At 38.8% G+C, this 18,128-nt stretch overlaps 1 protein-coding gene across 1 annotated transcript in view; it reads left to right on the top strand.

Moving 5' to 3' along the window:
- The first annotated feature begins 925 nt into the window (after nucleotides 1-925).
- PLA2G4A (phospholipase A2 group IVA) overlaps nucleotides 926-18,128 on the top strand; it is a 179,920-nt gene continuing 162,717 nt past the window's right edge. Inside the window, exon 1 of the mRNA XM_005901275.2 lies at nucleotides 926-1,044. The gene's annotated coding sequence lies outside the window, so the exon portion shown is untranslated. The remainder of the gene's footprint in view (nucleotides 1,045-18,128) is intronic.

Below are 18,128 nucleotides of genomic sequence, written 5' to 3'. Positions count from 1 at the left end.
ATGTGTACTTATGGCTGATTCACACTGTTGTACGGCAGAAACCAACACAGCACTGTAAAGCAATTATCCTCCAATTAAAAATAAATTAAAAAAAGACCAAATTAGAAGATCCTGTGTTTGAAAAGCAAGATATACTAAATGAATAGGTCAGTCTTTAAAGACACTAATGGATTCTTACGGAATATGGATAAATTTAATCTATATACCTTTGTTACAGTGACATCAGGTATTTGAATTTACTTTGCATATTTTTGATTTAACCTGATTTGATTTTTTTCCCCCTAAATCTCAACATATGTATTACATTCTTTGGTATGTCTTTAATCTTAAATTTACAAGCACGTGGTTATTAACTGGCCTTTGGTGTTTGGGGAGGAAATATTTAAATGGATTTCATCTTTTAAGTGGTTTAATAGTTCATCTCCAAAATGTGTAGCCTATATTTTAGGTTCGTTATAAACTTTGCCTTTGTAAAGAGGAAAAAAAAAAATGCTCTGGGTTATTCATCTTTTCTTTTCTTTTTTTTCTAATTTTATTTTATTTTTAAACTTTACATAATTGTATTAGTTTTGCCAAATATCAAAATGAATCCGCCACAGGTATACATGTGTTCCCCATCCTGATATTCATCTTTTCAATTGAGTTCTTGTTTAGAAAAAAAAGGAGGAAGCAGTAGCTACTTAAGGACAAGAAGTATATTCAAACATACACACACATACACAGCATCCATGACATTTAGAACTGGTTAACTTACATTTTACTTGTGCATGTTGTCTGACTTCAGCCTCCTAGTTCTAAACAGTAAACATTGACATTTAAGATGTTAGCTCCTCCAAGAACAGCGCTTTCCCTCCCTTCCTCTTTAATTCCACCTTAACGCATCTGCAAAGACGAAAGGAAACCAGCCCACATTTTAGCCCCTCCTACCAAGGATAAGACTTGAACTTCTCTGTGGTCCCGGGCTAAGAAAGGATCCCGACAGAAAACTAGAGGCGTAAAGGAGCCCGAAGGATCTCACTGTACCTAACCCTAACTCTGGGAACTGTAAGCAATCTATTTACTCTTCCCCCACCCCCACCCCCGCTAGCTCCAGGTCTCTCTCCCACTCTCGCTAACTTTTAGTTTCTACCTTGCTTGGAAGGAAGGAGGGACGGAGGGAAGACTAGGAGTCATCGCTCTCTCTAAAGTCTGCATGTCCTCTGCCTTTTGCAATGAGACACAGATCGGGGGACCTTAATTTCCTTCTAACAAATGCCAGTTTGCTTTCCGGGGCTAGATGCACTGTGGAGTCCGAGATAAGGCGTTTCCTTCTTTTACAGCCCGGAAAGAAAGCTAACGTTCAGAACCGCGGCGAGGTGACTCTAGCTAGAGCTCCACGTGAGGTGGTGGCCAATACCCATACTCAAGCAACCTGCTGTTTGACAGTCCTGAGGATCTTTAGTGAAGGAATTTATCGATTCATTTAAGGTTTAATTGATAAACGGTCATTTCGGTTACTTATGCAAAGCGTACCTGGGTATTTAATGTGTAGCAGTGTTGTGCGAAAAGACAGACAACATTGAAAAACTGATTGTACAATGACTGGCCTTCTGATTCGTCCTTCTAAGTTATTGGACATGCCAAGAGGGCAGAGCTTGGAACTAGATGTGGAAAAGATTTGCTCAAATAAGAAAGTTAAGTTTTGAGTGTGAAACTATTTTAGTAATTTCGTATTGAAAGCATTCCTTAAAAAAAGAATAAAAAAGCCACTTGGATTTGAAATGATAGTGGTTTAACTTATTTAAGTCTCCTATATTGTACTCATTTTAGTCTTATAAATGACCTCAAAAAGTAAAACAAGAAATGGTCTTCAGGTTGGTTGATGACGTAAGCACGTATTCATCTAAGGGAGGTGGAGCACGCTGGAGGCAGACCATTTGGGTGTATGTCAATTTCAAGCTATGATATTTGCATGTATAACCTTTTGGATTCAAAGGGAATTTCTGTTTTGTTTTATTTCTGTTTGTTGCACAAATTTGAAACTGTGGCCTAAGAGATGTTTGCAGGGAAGAGTAATGAAACAAATCTTGCTTAAGAGTTTTAAAATTATATTCCAGATATCTCTAAACCTTGCCGATCAAGTTGAATATTGGGATTAAACAACAGGTATTTGGTTCTTTCATTGTGCAAAGGAAGAGTTAAATTTTCATTTAAGCAATAATTGTGAAATGCACAGAGAAGTGTTTAATCTGCATTTGCTCAAAACTGCTTCACAAACTTCCTGTAGGGGAAGCACATTTCATGGGACAAGAAACTAAGAAATCTATTTAATAATTTTCCTTTTCTCAATTAAACATGAATGAAAAATATCTTGAAAGTGACTTGCAATGTTAATTTCTTTTTTTTTTTTACATTTTACATTTATCAGCTTCTTGCTAACAGTACCTGATAAAGCTCATCCCACAGAGGTAATTTGCCTGTGTTTTTAACCCATCAGTATCATTCCTAGTGTCTGCTTAGAAAGCAAAGTCATAAAAACCAAATTGTTTGCATATTAAAAAAATATGTTCCAGGAATAAAAAAGAGGAATTCAGAATTAGCTATGGTTCCTTTTCCTCTCTTATGCCTTTTATTTACCATTAGTTTTTTTCTTCCTCTTGCTTGCAGAGTTAAGCTTTAGTCATTTTCAACTTCTTTTTTATTTTCACAGACCCTTTTACAAATCTTATGAAAGCTATAGACCCCTTCCCTGAATAATGACATATGTTCCTCTAAAATGCACAAATTTTTAAACACCTTTAGGAATTTCAGATTCTCCAAATGATTCATGTCATGTGAAAACATAGTATTTCTTAGAATTTTGGAGTTTTCTGACAGTATAAAATAATTAGCAAATTATTTCACTTATAAGAACTGCCTTATAGTGAATATTGCATTTATTCAGTTAGTGTTTCAGAACTCTAAATAATTGGTGTAATAGAAAAACTACTTGCCTGGAAATCAAATGACCTACATTCTAGACTCCACCCCAATAGTAGCTGTACAATCTTAAGCTTGCCATTTTTCTGTAACATCTGATATTTCTTATTGCCAAATGCAATCAGTAAAACATAATAGGGAAGTGAGATACATGTTATTTTTTTTTATTAGATTGTAGGATGTCTGTATTTGCTACTTTTGCTCCTAAATTCCTAATGACATTTCCCAGCATAATTATGTTTTATCATATTCTTATTTATTACAAAGATAATTCACGCTTACTGGTTAAATCTTGTCAAATATAGAAATTGCAAAGAGGAAAAGGAAAACTGTACATATAGTCCCCCTAAGGGGTAACTACTTTTAAAATGTCATTTATTCAATCAGAAATATTTATTGAGTAACTAGCATGCATCAGCATAGACACAAGGAATTCAACTATATACATCTCTTCATATTTCTAGACATTTTTCTATAATACATTCATCCATATGTAGATTTCACAAAATTGTGATCGCACTTGTTAAAAGATAAACTGAGGCATATTAAAATTTTTTGAGTTTATTTGAGGAAAAAGTGATTGGCATGAGGCAGTGCCCAACCAGAAGTGGTTAGGAGTGCTTCACTGACACTATATGGGGGAGAGATTTTATAGAGGTAAAGCAGAAACAAAGTAAGGAATATATTGACTAAAGCTTAAAGTTTAGTTGGCTGTTTCTGAATGATTGTCCTTAGTTTTTGATTTTGTAACTTTGAGGCATTTACTGGCTTAAATTTTGGTTTGCTGATGCAGGTTGTGGTGGGATCAGGGTCACCTGAGTCTAATGACCTCCACGTTTAATTAATTTAATGCTCTGTTCATGCTGTTTTGTAACATGCTCCTCCTCAATCATGAAATTTTCTCTCAAGACATTTTTATAGTCTTTGGTTTTTCTTTAATATTCATTCATATAATAAACAAATATTACTGAGCCCTCCCATGTGTCAGGCACTATGCAAGCAATGGCAATCTAGCCCTGAGCCAGAGAGTATGGTTCTAAGATCTAATTTTTTGTCAGTGGAAATTCTGTATTGGCTGATTATAAATTGCTAGATCTTTACATGGATGAAAATTTTCTGCTGTTATTAATAGTGTTTCACTTAGGACCTCTCAATACAAACGTTTGTTTATTTCATTTGGATAGATTTTTTTAAATTTATTTATTTATTTATTTTCGGTTGTGCTGGGTGTGCATTGCTGTGTGCCAGCTTTCTCTAGTTGCAGCGAGCAGGGGCTACTCTTCGTTGCAGCGGTTGGGCTTCTCGTTGGTGTGGCTTCTCTTGTGGAGCACAGGCTCTGGAGCATGAGGGCTCGGTAGTTGCTGCACTGGGGCTTCAGCAGTCATGGCGCACCGGCTTAGTTGCTCTGTGGCATGTGGAATCTTCTGGACAGGGATCAAACCAGTCTCCCCTGCGCTGGTAGGTGGATTCTTATCTCCTGTGCCACCAGGGAAGTCCTGGATAGATTCTTAAAATGTATTTTTCAAGTTCTATTAAAAGTTCTCCTAAGTACAGGTGAGATCGTTAAGTCAAATGCTTTATCAAAATGTTCTTTTGTCAACTCTAAAAGGTTAATAATAATATTTATTGAGTATCTAGAGGATTTAAAAAATATTCAGCAAAATATTGTGGAGTGCTAGTTATTATTTTTGCCAATTTTCTGTTGATAAATATTGTATCCATGTATAAATAGAATAAGAGTATAATTTCCCTAAGCCAACATGATGTTAATATACAAACAGAACAAATAACAGCAAATCAAAAAACTGAGACAATTGTTATATGAAAATGGTATCTTGTTTAAATTTCCATTTCTTTCAGAAATAAGGTTGAACAGTTTTCATGACAGCCTCTTCTGTCTCTGTGTTTATGAATTGCCTCTTTTAATGTGATTTTTAAATCTTTTTTTCAATTTTAATGTCTAATATGGTAAATATCAATGGATATAACTTATATAATGAAAGGCCCTTTCAGGTCCTCAATAATTTTGAAGAGTGTTAGGGGTCTTAACATTAAGGGCCAAATTTTGAAATGGAAATAGAAATTCTGTAAACATTGCTTTTTTCAAGTTTAGAGGATTGTTCATATTGTTTCCTGATAACTTTTCATAAAAAGTGGGTGAGATGCATAGAAAAATGAAAGCAAGTTATTTTTATTCTCATAGACTGTCATTTTCTACAAAATCAGGGAAGTAGAAGAGGTTTCCGAGAAGAGGGCCAAAACTTTTGTAGAATCTCCCACAGCTTTAGGAATGTCCAGACTTGCTTAATGCAGAGAAGATGGAGACAGGACTAAGGGTTACAGATGACTCTTTCTAAAGGCTTTGTAAGAAAAATGGTGTCCGTGTTTGTCAAGAACCAACTTAGAGACAGTGAATTTAAGCTTTAGCTATTGATCTGCTCCTTGGCCACTAGGGCAGTGACAGTTGGGAGAACCAAAGAGTTGGTTCTGGAGTTCTTTCCAAAAAAACCAGTACAACAGAGCCGATTTTGTTGCTGTCTTTTGGTGCAGCCACACACCTGAGAAAAAGAGATGCGCCCAAATTTTGCTGCCCTTGCCAGTGTGTGATTCTCACTTTTTGGGGGATTCTCTTCGATTCCTGGTCCACCCTTAGACCATTCTTTGAAAATATAATTTATTTCTCCATCATACAAATATAAAATAAGCTTAAATAATTCAGTGCTCTCCATAAGCCGATTTATGAAGCTGCACCACCAGTTTGATTGCTTATTGAATGAGTTGAAATAGCTGTAGTGAAACTCAGCAATCGTCTGTAAGTGATCCCTGTCAGAGTTTAATAACCACTGAGTCAAAGATGAAGGACTGGGACCACGTTGCACTCATTTCCCTTGCTTTCCCTTTTTATAGGGAGGAGAGTGCACTTGTAAATCAACTGCACCCTTTTCCTTAATCTTCCTCATTTGCTTGACTTCTGAAGTCTGCAGGGAAGTTTATGCATTTTAGGTAATAGTTCGTTTTGAGTTAGAAAACAAATATCCATAATATGTGTGATTTCAGTCTTCCATAATATGAAAAACTCATTTTTATAACACTGAGTTTTGTTTTTCATTTTATTTAATTTACAGTCTGTTTTCTGATTACCTAGTTTGAAACAAAATATCAGAGGGACAATAATACCTTTTGTTTGCATAGCGTTTTGTGGTTTATAAAGAGATTACTTAAGAACTTTGTTCACACAATAACCATGTAAGTTAGCAGAGCAGATATTCACATTTTACAAATGTGAAAGAGGTGTGAGTGGACAGTTAAATACCGTAAGTCCCTTATATACAAACCTTTAAGTTGTAAACTTTCAAAGATGTGAACATATGTTGCATCCCCTGTATGCCAGCTGTTATACCATACTACTGTACATTTCAAAGTACTGTACTGTAAGATTTAAAATGTTTTCTTTACCTTTTGTGTTGGTTTTTTATGTATATATTATTTGTGTGACAAGTATTACTATAAACCCTTACAGTACAGCACTATATAGTCGCTTGTGTTAACTGGGTACCCAGGTTACCTTTGTTGGACTTACGAATACGCTCTTGGAATAGAACTAGTTCATATGTTGGGGACTTGCTCTAGCTTATTTAGTATCCAAGTCTTATGATTTTTATTTTGATGTATTTTGTATGCTTCAATTGACTAATTGATTGGTTTATATTTCCAGTTTTGATGCATGTTATTTAAGACTGTCAACCTCTTCCTGTTTGTGTTAACGTCAGAAAAATTATAGGGGGAAGAACTAGAAAGTACACATGCCAACAGTTCCCCTATTAACTATTCTGTTCTTATCATGGGATTATAAGATTACTGATTGACATAATAGGGGAAGTTGCATAAACATTTAAGAATGATTGAAGAAGTAGTATATGATTTATTTATTTGTTGAATTAGCTCCTTCTTAATTAAAATTTTTTTTCCTTTTTTTCCCCCAATTAATTAATTAATTTATTTTTGCCTGAGGCACTGCAGGGCATGTGGGATCTTATTTTCCTGACTAGAGATTGAACTTGCACCCCTTGCATTGAAAGCACAGAGGCTTAACCACTGGACTGCCAGGAAAGTCTCAAGAAGTATTATATAATTTAGAATTTCTTACTTTGTAACTATTTAGCATTGTATAGAGATATATGCTACTTTAAGAAAATAAGGTATATGAAGTTTAACCCCAAAATACAAAATAGACGTATTATGAATTGTACAAAAAACACGAATTCTACCAAAGGTTTTGCTTTTATTTAGTAACAGAGCATTTTTTAGAATATTCTGAGTACAACCTGCAGAGCCTATGGTTCTTTTGGCCTCATTAATATTGGTGGTTAGCTTAAAGCATTTGTATCAAAATAGTTACTCTGACTTTGGATTTATCATTTGTATGAAAAACAATTATTTTACCTTTCCAAACAACTCAGTAGCTTACCTAAACTAAATTTTTTTTTTTTTTCTGGAGTAAAAATCAACTTTAGTTATAGAGTGGCTTATTACACATATATATAAAACTCCGTCATAAGTAATACACAGTAGGTCATGTTTGACTGCTAGATGAAACTGTGCCACTTGATACATTAGGTCAGCAGGTAGCTTCTGAATTTTGGTCAGTAAACTGACACACTTCCTATTTGCCCCATACTTTTATGTCCACAGCTTCAACAAGATGAGTGCCGTACCTCAGCAGTAACTTGAGATGTTAGACCCTTTATGTATTCTTGTGAGATTCTTGCATCTGTAATTGTAGAAGAGACAGTGTCTGCCTGGGATTGTTTAAGGGGAGATAACTGGTGCCTGTAAGTTTTCTTCAGCCTCTTCTTGGCATGCTGGATCTTACTCCCCAATCAGGAATCGAACTGATGCCTCCAGCAGTGGAAGCGTGGAGTCTTAGCCTCTGGAACACCAGAATTGTCCCCAGGCTCTCATTGTTTATTTCTTGAGACAAAAAGCTAGTCCATTTTGTGGTCTTTTTATATGTAGCTGATGCAGTATTATGTGAGTAGTAAGAAAAGTGCATGTGTGTACATGTGCTCAGTTGCGTCCAACCCTTTGCAACCCCATGGACTGTAGCCTTCCAGGCTCCTCTATCCATGGAATTTTCCAGGCAAGAATACTCTAGGGAGTTGCCATTTCCTTCTCCAGGGGTTCTTCCCAACCCAGGGATCAAACTCATGTCTCTTGTGTCTCCTGCATTGGCAGGCAGATTCTTTACCACTAGCGCCATCTGTCCAGTAAGGAAAGTAATTTAGAGCAATTAAGTAACAATGGCACCCCACTCCAGTACTCTTGCCTGGAAAATCCCATGGATGGAGGAGCCTGGTAGGCTGCAGTCCATGGGGTCGAGAAGAGTCAGACACGACTGAGTGACTTCACTTTCACTTTTCCCTTTCATGCATTGGAGAAGGAAATGGCAACCCACTCCAGTGTTCTTGCCTGGAGAATCCCAGGGACAAGGGAGCCTGGTGGGCTGTCGTCTATGGGGTTGCACGGAGTTGGACACGACTGAAGCGACTTAGCAGCAGCAGCAGCAGCATCCTGGAGGAAAATATCTAAAGATGCATATGGTTTTGAGGACATACTAGATTCCTGCATTTGTAATTAAGATTTCTTAGTATCCATCAATCCCTGTTATTATCTACCTCAAACAGGTATCAACTTCCTTTCCATGCAACTGTCATGAAGAAGTGGCAGACGAGTTTAAAACTGGCTGAGGTTATATGAACTTAGATCTCAAAGAGACAATGCTAGGGCATTTCTGTAGTTCATGGAATAGTTTTCAAAATCATTGCTTTCAGTGTGTAATGGGAATTCATGTTCAAATATAACTTCAGAATATCATTATATCATTGATAAGTATGCTCTTAACATATTTTAGGATGATTTCTCACAGCAAAAATTCTAATTTAAAAAGATTTCTTAATTAAAAATTTAGTTGCAAAATATTAAGATGTGTGGTACTTATTTTTTGAGGCAGTGACAATCAGGGGTTTATATTTAAAATATATAAAAGTTCACAATGTTTATATGAGATTTTTTCTTATTTTTATCACTAATGACCCCTCTGTTGTCAGTGAAAAGCAATAAAAGAACCAGTTTTTTGAGACTCATTCAGTGTTTGCAGAAAATTTTACTGTCTGCTTAAATTATGTGTTAAATTGATAAATTGGTTTGGTTGATTAATACCTTATGAGCTATTGTCACAATGAAAAGAGCACTCTTGTAGAAATTATAAGTTTCTGTGAAGAAAAGAATTTCTAGATACTGTTCATGAATATGATTTGATCCCTGGGTTGGGAAAATCCCCTGGAGGAGGTCATGGCAACCCATTCCAGTATTCTTCCCTGGAGAATTCCAGGGAAGAGCTGGAGCCTGGTGGGCTACAGACCATGGGGTGGCAAAGAGTCGGACAGGACTGAAGTGACTTAGCACGCACACGCATTCATTAATATATGTAACATGCCTAAGAAAAGAGTAGGAAACATATACCTTTTTAAATTCTTCAGAGAAGAAGAGGTATTAGAGAAAGCATGTTAGATAGTCTGTACTCACTTTTTCACTTAAGAATTTTACCTGCTGGGTCAAGGAAATAAAAAGGCAGATGCTAGTATTATCCAGGAATGTTTGATCTCTGGGCTATGCACAATTTTTCCTTCACGAATTCAGTATGTTTTAATTAATACTAACTACATGCTAGGCACTGTGCTACGTTTATGACATACCTGAATAAAGAGTTAATTCCTTCTTGGAGGAGAGAGATAATAATTAAGCAAATAATAAGAGGAGCAAATGGACTTTATTAGTACAGGCTAACCTGGGGAGGTGAAGGAAAGGTTTCCTGGGGAGGTAAAATTTAAACTGGGATGTGAGGGTTGAGAAGCCAGGCATGAAAGGGGAAGGGATTGAGGGTGGTGAGGCTCAGATGGGAGCTTCAGACAGAGAACAGCATTTGCAAATAAGCCTGCAAAGGAACAACCAAGAAATCTGATGGAAAACCAGGAGTTAGGATGATGTCATGGAACCAAAAAAGCAAAGTGGTTCCAGAGAAACAGGATAGGACAGTTGACAACCACATTTGAAAACTTGGAAGTCATTAGTGGTGGTAATAAGAGCAGTTCCAGTGGAGTGGTGGGGATTCGATAACACGGCGGAGGGGATGGGAGGTGAGGACTCTGAGGACATGAATAGATACACTGGGAGCAAATGGCCCTTTCAAGAAATCTGTCCAAGAAACACAACGTGAAAATGGAGACACACTCTTGGCAGAACCCTGAGGAGTTATGTTGGGGCATCTTTGGTACTGAGGTAGAAAGTGGGAGTTTGTCTTTTGAGAGACCCCAGGCATGTTCAGTGATGGAAAAAGAGGGTGGAAAAACACCCAGAGAGAAGGCAATCTTCGACACTGGAAAACAGGTTGGAAGGGATTTTTTTTCAGCTTTATTTGGTAATTTATGGATATTTTAATAGTAACCATAATTGTTTTTCTAGTCATTAAAGCAAGTGGTGTATTCCTACTATTTTTTAAAAAAATGGAAACATGAAGGTAAAAGGAATGTGAAGTCAGCGGGGAGACTAGCAAAGTTTGCCAATCAGCTGATCTAGTAGAAAATAAAGTTTGATAACTTAGAAAAGAAACGCATGGCCATTAGGGGGAAGCACCTGAGGAAGATAGAGGGATTTTGTGTCTAGAAGCCACCCATGGGTCACAACAGGAGGAGGAACTCTGCCTCCTTCATGACGGGGAGTAGAAGAACCCGAGTGCCTGGGCAGAGGAGTTTGCAGAGTCTCTGGTGGGAAGATGGGGAACTTCAGCCTGCTGCCTTCTGTTTTTTCAGTGAAGGGAAATGAGGTCACAGCCAAGAGTGAGGGTGGGGTCATGTGAGAGACTTGAAGGGGAGAAGAAAGTCTTTCTAGTGTTGGCATACAAGGGCACCAGAACAATTTAGAGAGATGCTGTGGAGTCGTGAGAGCCGCTCTGAGATTTGAGAAAGTGAACCTAAGATTAAAAACCAGTTTGCCAGGTTCGGTGGTTTATCTCCAGCTGTGTTTAAATGCCAGGAGCAAACCTAGAGAAGCCAGAATGGCTTAAGTTTTTCTGGAGAGGTTTGTTTTGTTTTGTTTCAGCGGGAGTGAAAGAAATCTAGAAAGAGTGAAATCTTTAAAGAGTGAAAGAATATCTAGAAATCCTTAAAATAAACCACCAAATACACAAAGCAAATAAAACAAAACACCGAAAACAAAAATACATAGAAATTCATGAGCTTGTAGAAGACACATCCTTTTTTCTAGGGTAATTATTAACTAGTAGGGAGTAGTCATAAATTAGCTTGATTTCCAGCATCTGATTGGCAAGGACTGAGTCTTTGTTCTTTTAAACTCTTGGACTCTGGGCTTAGCCAACTGGTGGCCTGGTTCTATACTTCAGTGACCCTCAGTGCCTTTACCTATTTCCAGGAGCCATCCTGCTGGGCTCCTTTTCCTTCCTAGTTGACAGATTGTTAAGTTCTAAAAGTTTAACTGTTGCCTTGCCAACCTTTCTTGGATGTCTAGCTGGGTTCTTGTGTATGGTTTATATCTTACTCCTCAACTCCTGCAAGCTCCTAAGGCCACCTCAGTGCTCCCTAGAAGACAGTGGTTATAGACTTGGAACCATTCAGATAAGATCAAATCAGTCTCTCAGTCATGTCCGATTCTTTGCTACCCCATGAATTGCAGCATGCCAGGCCTCCCTGTCCATCACCAACTCCCGGAGTTCACTCAGACTCACCTCCATCGAGTCGGTGATGCCATTCAGCCATCTCATCCTCTGCCGTCCCCGTCTCCTCTTGCCCCCAATCCCTCCCAGTATCAGAGTCTTTTCCAATGAGTCAACTCTTCACATGAGGTGGTCAAAGTACTGGAGTTTCAGCTTTAGCATCATTCCTTCCAAAGAAATCCCAGGGCTGATCTCCTTCAGAATGGACTGGTTGGATCTCCTTGCAGTCCAAGGGACTCTCAAGAGTCTTCTCCAACACCACAGTTCAAAAGCATCAATTCTTCAGCGCTCAGCCTTCTTCACAGTCCAACTCTCACATCCATACACGACCACAGGAAAAACCATAGCCTTGACTAGACGAACCTTTGTTGGCAAAGTAATGTCTCTGCTTTTGAATATGCTATCTAGGTTGGTCATAACTTTCCTTCCAAGGAGTAAGCGTCTTTTAATTTCATGGCTGCAGTCACCGTCTGCAGTGATTTTGGAGCCCAGAAAAATAAAGTCTGACACTATTTCCCCATCTATTTCCCATGAAGTGATGGGACCAGATGCCATGATCTTTGTTTTCTGAATGTTGAGCTTTAAGCCCACTTTTTCACTCTCCACTTTCACCTTCATCAAGAGGCTTTTGAGTTCCTCTTCACTTTCTGCCATAAGGGTGGTGTCATCTGCATATCTGAGGTTATTGATATTTCTCCCGGCAATCTTGATTCCAGCTTGTGTTTCTTCCAATCCAGCGTTTCTCATGATGTACTCTGCATATAAGTTAAATAAACAGGGTGACAATATACAGCCTTGACATACTCCTTTTCCTATTTGGAACCAGTCTGTTGTTCCATGTCCAGTTCTAACTGTTGCTTCCTGACCTGCATACAAATTTCTCAGGAGGCAGATCAGGTGGTCTGGTATTCCCATCTCTTTCAGAATTTTCCAGTTTACTGTGATCCACACAGTCAAAGGCTTTGGCATAGTCAATAAAGCAGAAATAGATGTTTTTCTGGAACTCTCTTGCTTTTTCCATGATGCAGCAGATGTTGGCAATTTGATCTCTGGTTCCTCTGCCCTTTCTAAAACCAGCTTGAACATCAGGAAGTTCACGGTTCACATATTGCTGAAGCTTGGCTTGGAGAATTGTGAGCATTACTTTACTAGTGTGTGAGATGAGTGCAATTGTGCGGTAGTTTGAGCATTCTTTGGCATTGTCTTTCTTTGGGATTGGAATGAAAACTGACCTTTTCCAGTCCTGTGGCCACTGCTGAGTTTTTCAAATGTGCTGGCATATTGAGTGCAGCACTTTCACAGCATCCTCTTTCAGGATTTGGAATAGCTCAACTGGAATTCTATCACCTCCACTAGCTTTGTTCGTAGTGATGCTTTCTAAGGCCCACTTGACTTCACATTCCAGGATGTCTGGCTCTAGGTCAGTGATCACACCATCGTGATTATCTGGGTCGTGAAGATCTTTTTTATACAGTCCTTCTGTGTATTCTTGCCATCTCTTCTTAATATCTCCTGCTTCTGTTAGGTCCATACCATTTCTGTCCTTTATGGAGCCCATCTTTGCATGAAATGTTCCTTTGGTATCTCTGATTTTCTTGAAGAGATCTCTAGTCTTTCCCATTCTGTTGTTTTCCTCTATTTCTTTGCATTGATCGCTGAAGAAGGCTTTCTTATCTCTTCTTGCTATTCTTTGGAACTCTGCATTCAGATGCTTATATCTTTCCTTTTCTCCTTTGCTTTTCGCTTCTTTTCTTTTCACAGCTATTTGTAAGGCCTCCCCAGAAAGCCATTTTGCTTTTTTGCATTTCTTTTCCCTGGGGATGGTCTTGATCCCTGTCTCCTGTACAATGTCACGAACCTCATTCCATAGTTCATCAGGCACTCTGTCTATCAGATCTAGGCCCTTAAATCTATTTCTCACTTCCACTGTATAATCATAAGGGATTTGATTTAGGTCATACCTGAATGGTCTAGTGGTTTTCCCTACTTTCTTCAATTTCAGTCTGAATTTGGCAATAAGGAGTTCATGATCTGAGCCACAGTCAGCTCCTGGTCTTGTTTTTGCTGAGTGTATAGAGCTTCTCCATCTTTGGCTGCAAAGAATATAACTGTGCAATGTAAAGAGAGCTGAAACATTTAGTGATTGTAATCCACCGTTGAAAAGAAGGGTCTTTTTTGTACACACTGCTGTATTTAGAATGGATAACCAACAAGTATCTACTGGACAGCACAGGGAACTCTGCTCAATGTCATGAGGCAGCCTGGATCGATGGGAGTTGGAGAGAGAATGGACACATGTATATATATGGCTGAGTCCCTCTGCTGTTCACCGTGAACTATCACAATGCTGTTCATCAGCTATAACCCAATATGAAATAAAAAGTTTTATAAAGGTTATTAAAAAAAGAAATACTGACTCTTGTATTTCCTCAAAGTTTAAAATGGAATGGAAGCAGTGAATCTGTGTGTGTCAGGCTGGGCAGGGAGGTATGGAGAGGAAGCTGTTTGTGATCAGATGAACTTGAGTGTGCTTCTGGCTCAGATGTTTCTCAGACACACTGCCTGGCACTCAGGAGATGCCTCTTTGTCCTCCTTCCCTCCCTGTTTCAATGACATGTGTCTAACATGTGTTGGAAAGTCATCCTGGACTTTATTCCTGGTGCTGCCCATATGTCCTTAGGCTGTGGTATAGTTATCAAACTTCTTCCTGTCCAAAACGAAGGGAAGAGTGTAACTTTGCTTTTGGTAATCTTGCATTTTCGCAAACCCATTGAGGCATTATATTTCATGGGCGGAAGCTCAACTGAAACATTCTGACAGGTTTTATTAATGTTCTTGTCTCTGTTCTCTGCTGTTGATCAAAGGTTGAGGAAATGTAAACTTCATAATTTGGAGCAAATGAGTATTTCTAGTTCATTTCAACCTTAACTATACCTAACAACGTGGCACAAAATGCCAGGAAAAGGAATGGGTTTTGAAAAGTGCATTTATTTCTGCTTATTACATGTGTGTGTGTGTGTTAGTCGCTCAGACATGTCTGACTCTTTGTGACCCCATGGACTGCAGCCCTCCAGTCTCCTCTGCCCATGGCCTTTTTCATGCAAGAATACTGGAGGCGGTTGCCATTTCTTTCTCCATGTGCTTATTATATGTAACCCCTAAATATTCAGGTTGGCTTTGCATGTTTATTATAGTGCTAGCAGAGGGAGAACAAAAGCAATTTAGTTTTCTATTGTTTTACCCCTTATCATTCTGTAAGTTCTTCTGTCTTAAAAAATTTTACATTGAACTTTAGAATTACATGGGTGTATTCCACAAAGGTAGCAAGAGAAAACGCAAGCCTTCAAAACATACATAAATACCATTTAAGAGGTCTACTACACTGCATAGAGTCCATGTATTTCAGTATAATTGGTTTCCTTTGTAACCCAGTGTTTTCATTTTAAGAATTTTTCAGTGTCAGACTATATCATGGGGTCTGTAGGCTTCATCAGACTGCCAGAGAGATCCAAGACACAAAACATATTAAGGGCTCCTGAGAACTCCTCCTCAAATGCACACTTTCTATGAACAGAGTTCTTAATCCTGCAAAAGACTAAATTTCTGGATTATTTCAAAAGCGAATTGTCATTCACTGTATCCAGAAACCCCTTCTAAAACTTCTTACAACCTGAAAACAGAATGATGAACTTGAATTCATAATGTTACACAATCCAGGATTTGTAGAACGCTCATGTCATGCTTCATGGTTTAGCTTCCCAGTATCCCATGAGATGGGCGGGTATACCCGGCCTTTGATCTTCCACAACTCCTGCTATTTTTTTCTTTCATTTTTTTTCCACTTCGAGATCATAGTCAGCATCCCACTTTTAATTATGAGATCAACCTCAGTGGCTACTTTAAATAGTTACAGTGTGAGTTGAAAAGTAAAACTTCTCCAGAATGTTATAACTCATCCAGTAATAAAATGGCTTTCATGAAACACTGAAGCCAGCATGACGGTTTTCCTGGGGGTTTTCCCTGGACTGTTTTCTTTAGAAAAAGATATGGCTTTCCCTGCTGTGGCAATCTTGAGTACGTCATAAAAAGAGGCAGCAATTAAAGAGGGAGTGGAGCCCTCAACAAAACACAGATACACTCTAGGGGGACATATTTGCAAACCGTCTGGTCTGGAGAGAGAAAATTGTAGAAATAAATGCACTTTTCAAAATCCATTCCTTTTCCTGGCATTTTGTGCCACATTGTTAGGTATAGTTCAGTTCAGTTCAGTCGCTCAGTCGTGTCCGACTCTTTGCGACCCATGAATCGCAGCACGCCAGGCCTCCCTGTCCATCACCAACTCCTGGAGTTCACTCAGACTCATATCCATTGAGTCAGTGATGCCATCCAGCCATCTCATCCTCTGTCATCCCCTTCTCCTCCTGCCCCCAATCCCTCCCAGCATCAGAGTCTTTTCCAATGAGTCAGCTCTTCACATGAGGTGGCCAAAGTACTGGAGTTTCAGCTTCAGCATCATAAGAAGCATTAATACTGATTCCTCTCCATGATAGGTTTCTTTTATATAAAGGTGGAACATTTTCTGAAAATGAGCATAATATAGTTTGTTCAGTGTCAGTGAGACATTATTCCATAGCATTCTGTGTGGGGAAGAAACATTTTTTAAACTTTTTTTTTCATATTTTATTTTTGGAATATAATTGCTTTACAATATGATATTAGTTTCTGTTATACATCAAAGTGAATCAGCTATATGTACACAGGTGTTTCTTCCCTCCTAAGCTTCCTTCCCACCCTCCACCTCTCCTCATCCCACAACTTAAGATCATTACAGAGGACTGAGTTGAGCTCTCTGTGCTACAAAGCAGGTTCCCACTAGCTGTCTATTTCACCCCTGGTAGTGTATATGTATGTCAGTGCTACTCAGTTCAGCCCGTCCTCCCCTTTCCTCTCTGTGTCCACACACCCGTTGTCTACATCCGAGTCTCTGTTCCTTGCCTGCAAATACATTGATCTGTACAATTTTTCTAGATTCCATATATATATATTAATATATGATGTTTTTCTCTTTCTGACTTACTTCACTCTGTATGATGGACTCTAGGTCCATTGTGAGAAGAGGAATTTTTAAAAACCATCCATGTAGGATTTGGAAGTCAGCGTCTAATAACTATGATTCAAATCTAAAAAAGGATAAAAGGTGAAAATGGCTCTTTTCCAGCTTTATTTAACCAATCACAGAGAGAAACTCAGTTATTCCTTTCCTTCAGATTCATATCTTAAGCCTGCTTCACACCACCAAAAAATAGCTTAGCAACTTAAAATGGTGGTCAAGCTAAGTTGTATACAAATGCTCTTCTAATTTGGGCTCTATTATCTTTTTAGCCTGAGTGTTTCGGGGGAGTGGAGGGAAAGGAGAGGAAGGGATGCTGAAAGGGTGTAAAGAAAGGGCCCCAGCTTGAGAGTGCAGCATGAGTTCAGCTGTTCTGTAACTGGGTGAACTCTAGGTTTGTTTGTATCTTTAGACCTCAGCTTACAAATGTGCACAAGGTCTGTGTAGGTGGTGATTATGACTGCTGCTTTTTTGTGATCTTAAAATAGAGCCCGAGTGGCTCCTTATTTTTTGCCACCAAAGAGGTGAAACAATGGAAAAATAACAGCAAACTGTGAGGAGACATTATTGCTTTTTTGTAACGCAGCATGTGAAACTGGGCTAGCCGGTTCTCTGGTCCTTAAAATAGTTTTGTATTTCCCAATCATGCAAGGGTGAAATAAACTACATTATGCATTGTGTCTCACTGAAGTACACTGTGTGTGTGTGTGTATGTGTGTGTGTGCGTACATGCACACGTGCGCACATGTGCACGTATGGGGTGTGCTTTCAAAATAACCAGATGAGGGAGGCTGGTCTATCTAAACAGTGCTGTGCTCTCTCTCCTTTATCTCCTCACAGTCCTATTTAGGTGCCTATTTTATGACCTAAACTAGGCACCTCTCTAGTTACTCTAGGGACCTCTCTGCTGGTTACTCCTCCCTTCTCAAATGCCACCCTTCTCCATTAGCAATTGTATGCTTATTTGTTTATCTGTTGCATTTATGTTACTGAACTGTGATAGACTAATTTGTGCTCCTCCCCATTCATATGTTAAAGTCCTAACCACCCCCACCCTGGCCCTGAGAATGTGACTACTTTTGGAGATTAAGTCTTTAAAGAGATGACAGAGTTAAAGGACGCCCTCAGGATGGGCCCTCATCAAACTGACTGGTATTGTAAGAAGGGGCTTCCCTGGTGGCTGAGACGGTAAAGAATCTGCATGCAATGCAAGAGACCTGGATTTGATCCCTGCATCGGGAAGATCCCCTGGAGAAGGGTATGGCAACCCAC

This window comes from Bos mutus, chromosome 16 (genome assembly GCF_027580195.1).
Source record: "Bos mutus isolate GX-2022 chromosome 16, NWIPB_WYAK_1.1, whole genome shotgun sequence".
NCBI lineage: Eukaryota > Metazoa > Chordata > Mammalia > Artiodactyla > Bovidae > Bos > Bos mutus.
This window is presented reverse-complemented; position numbering and strand designations above follow the sequence as displayed.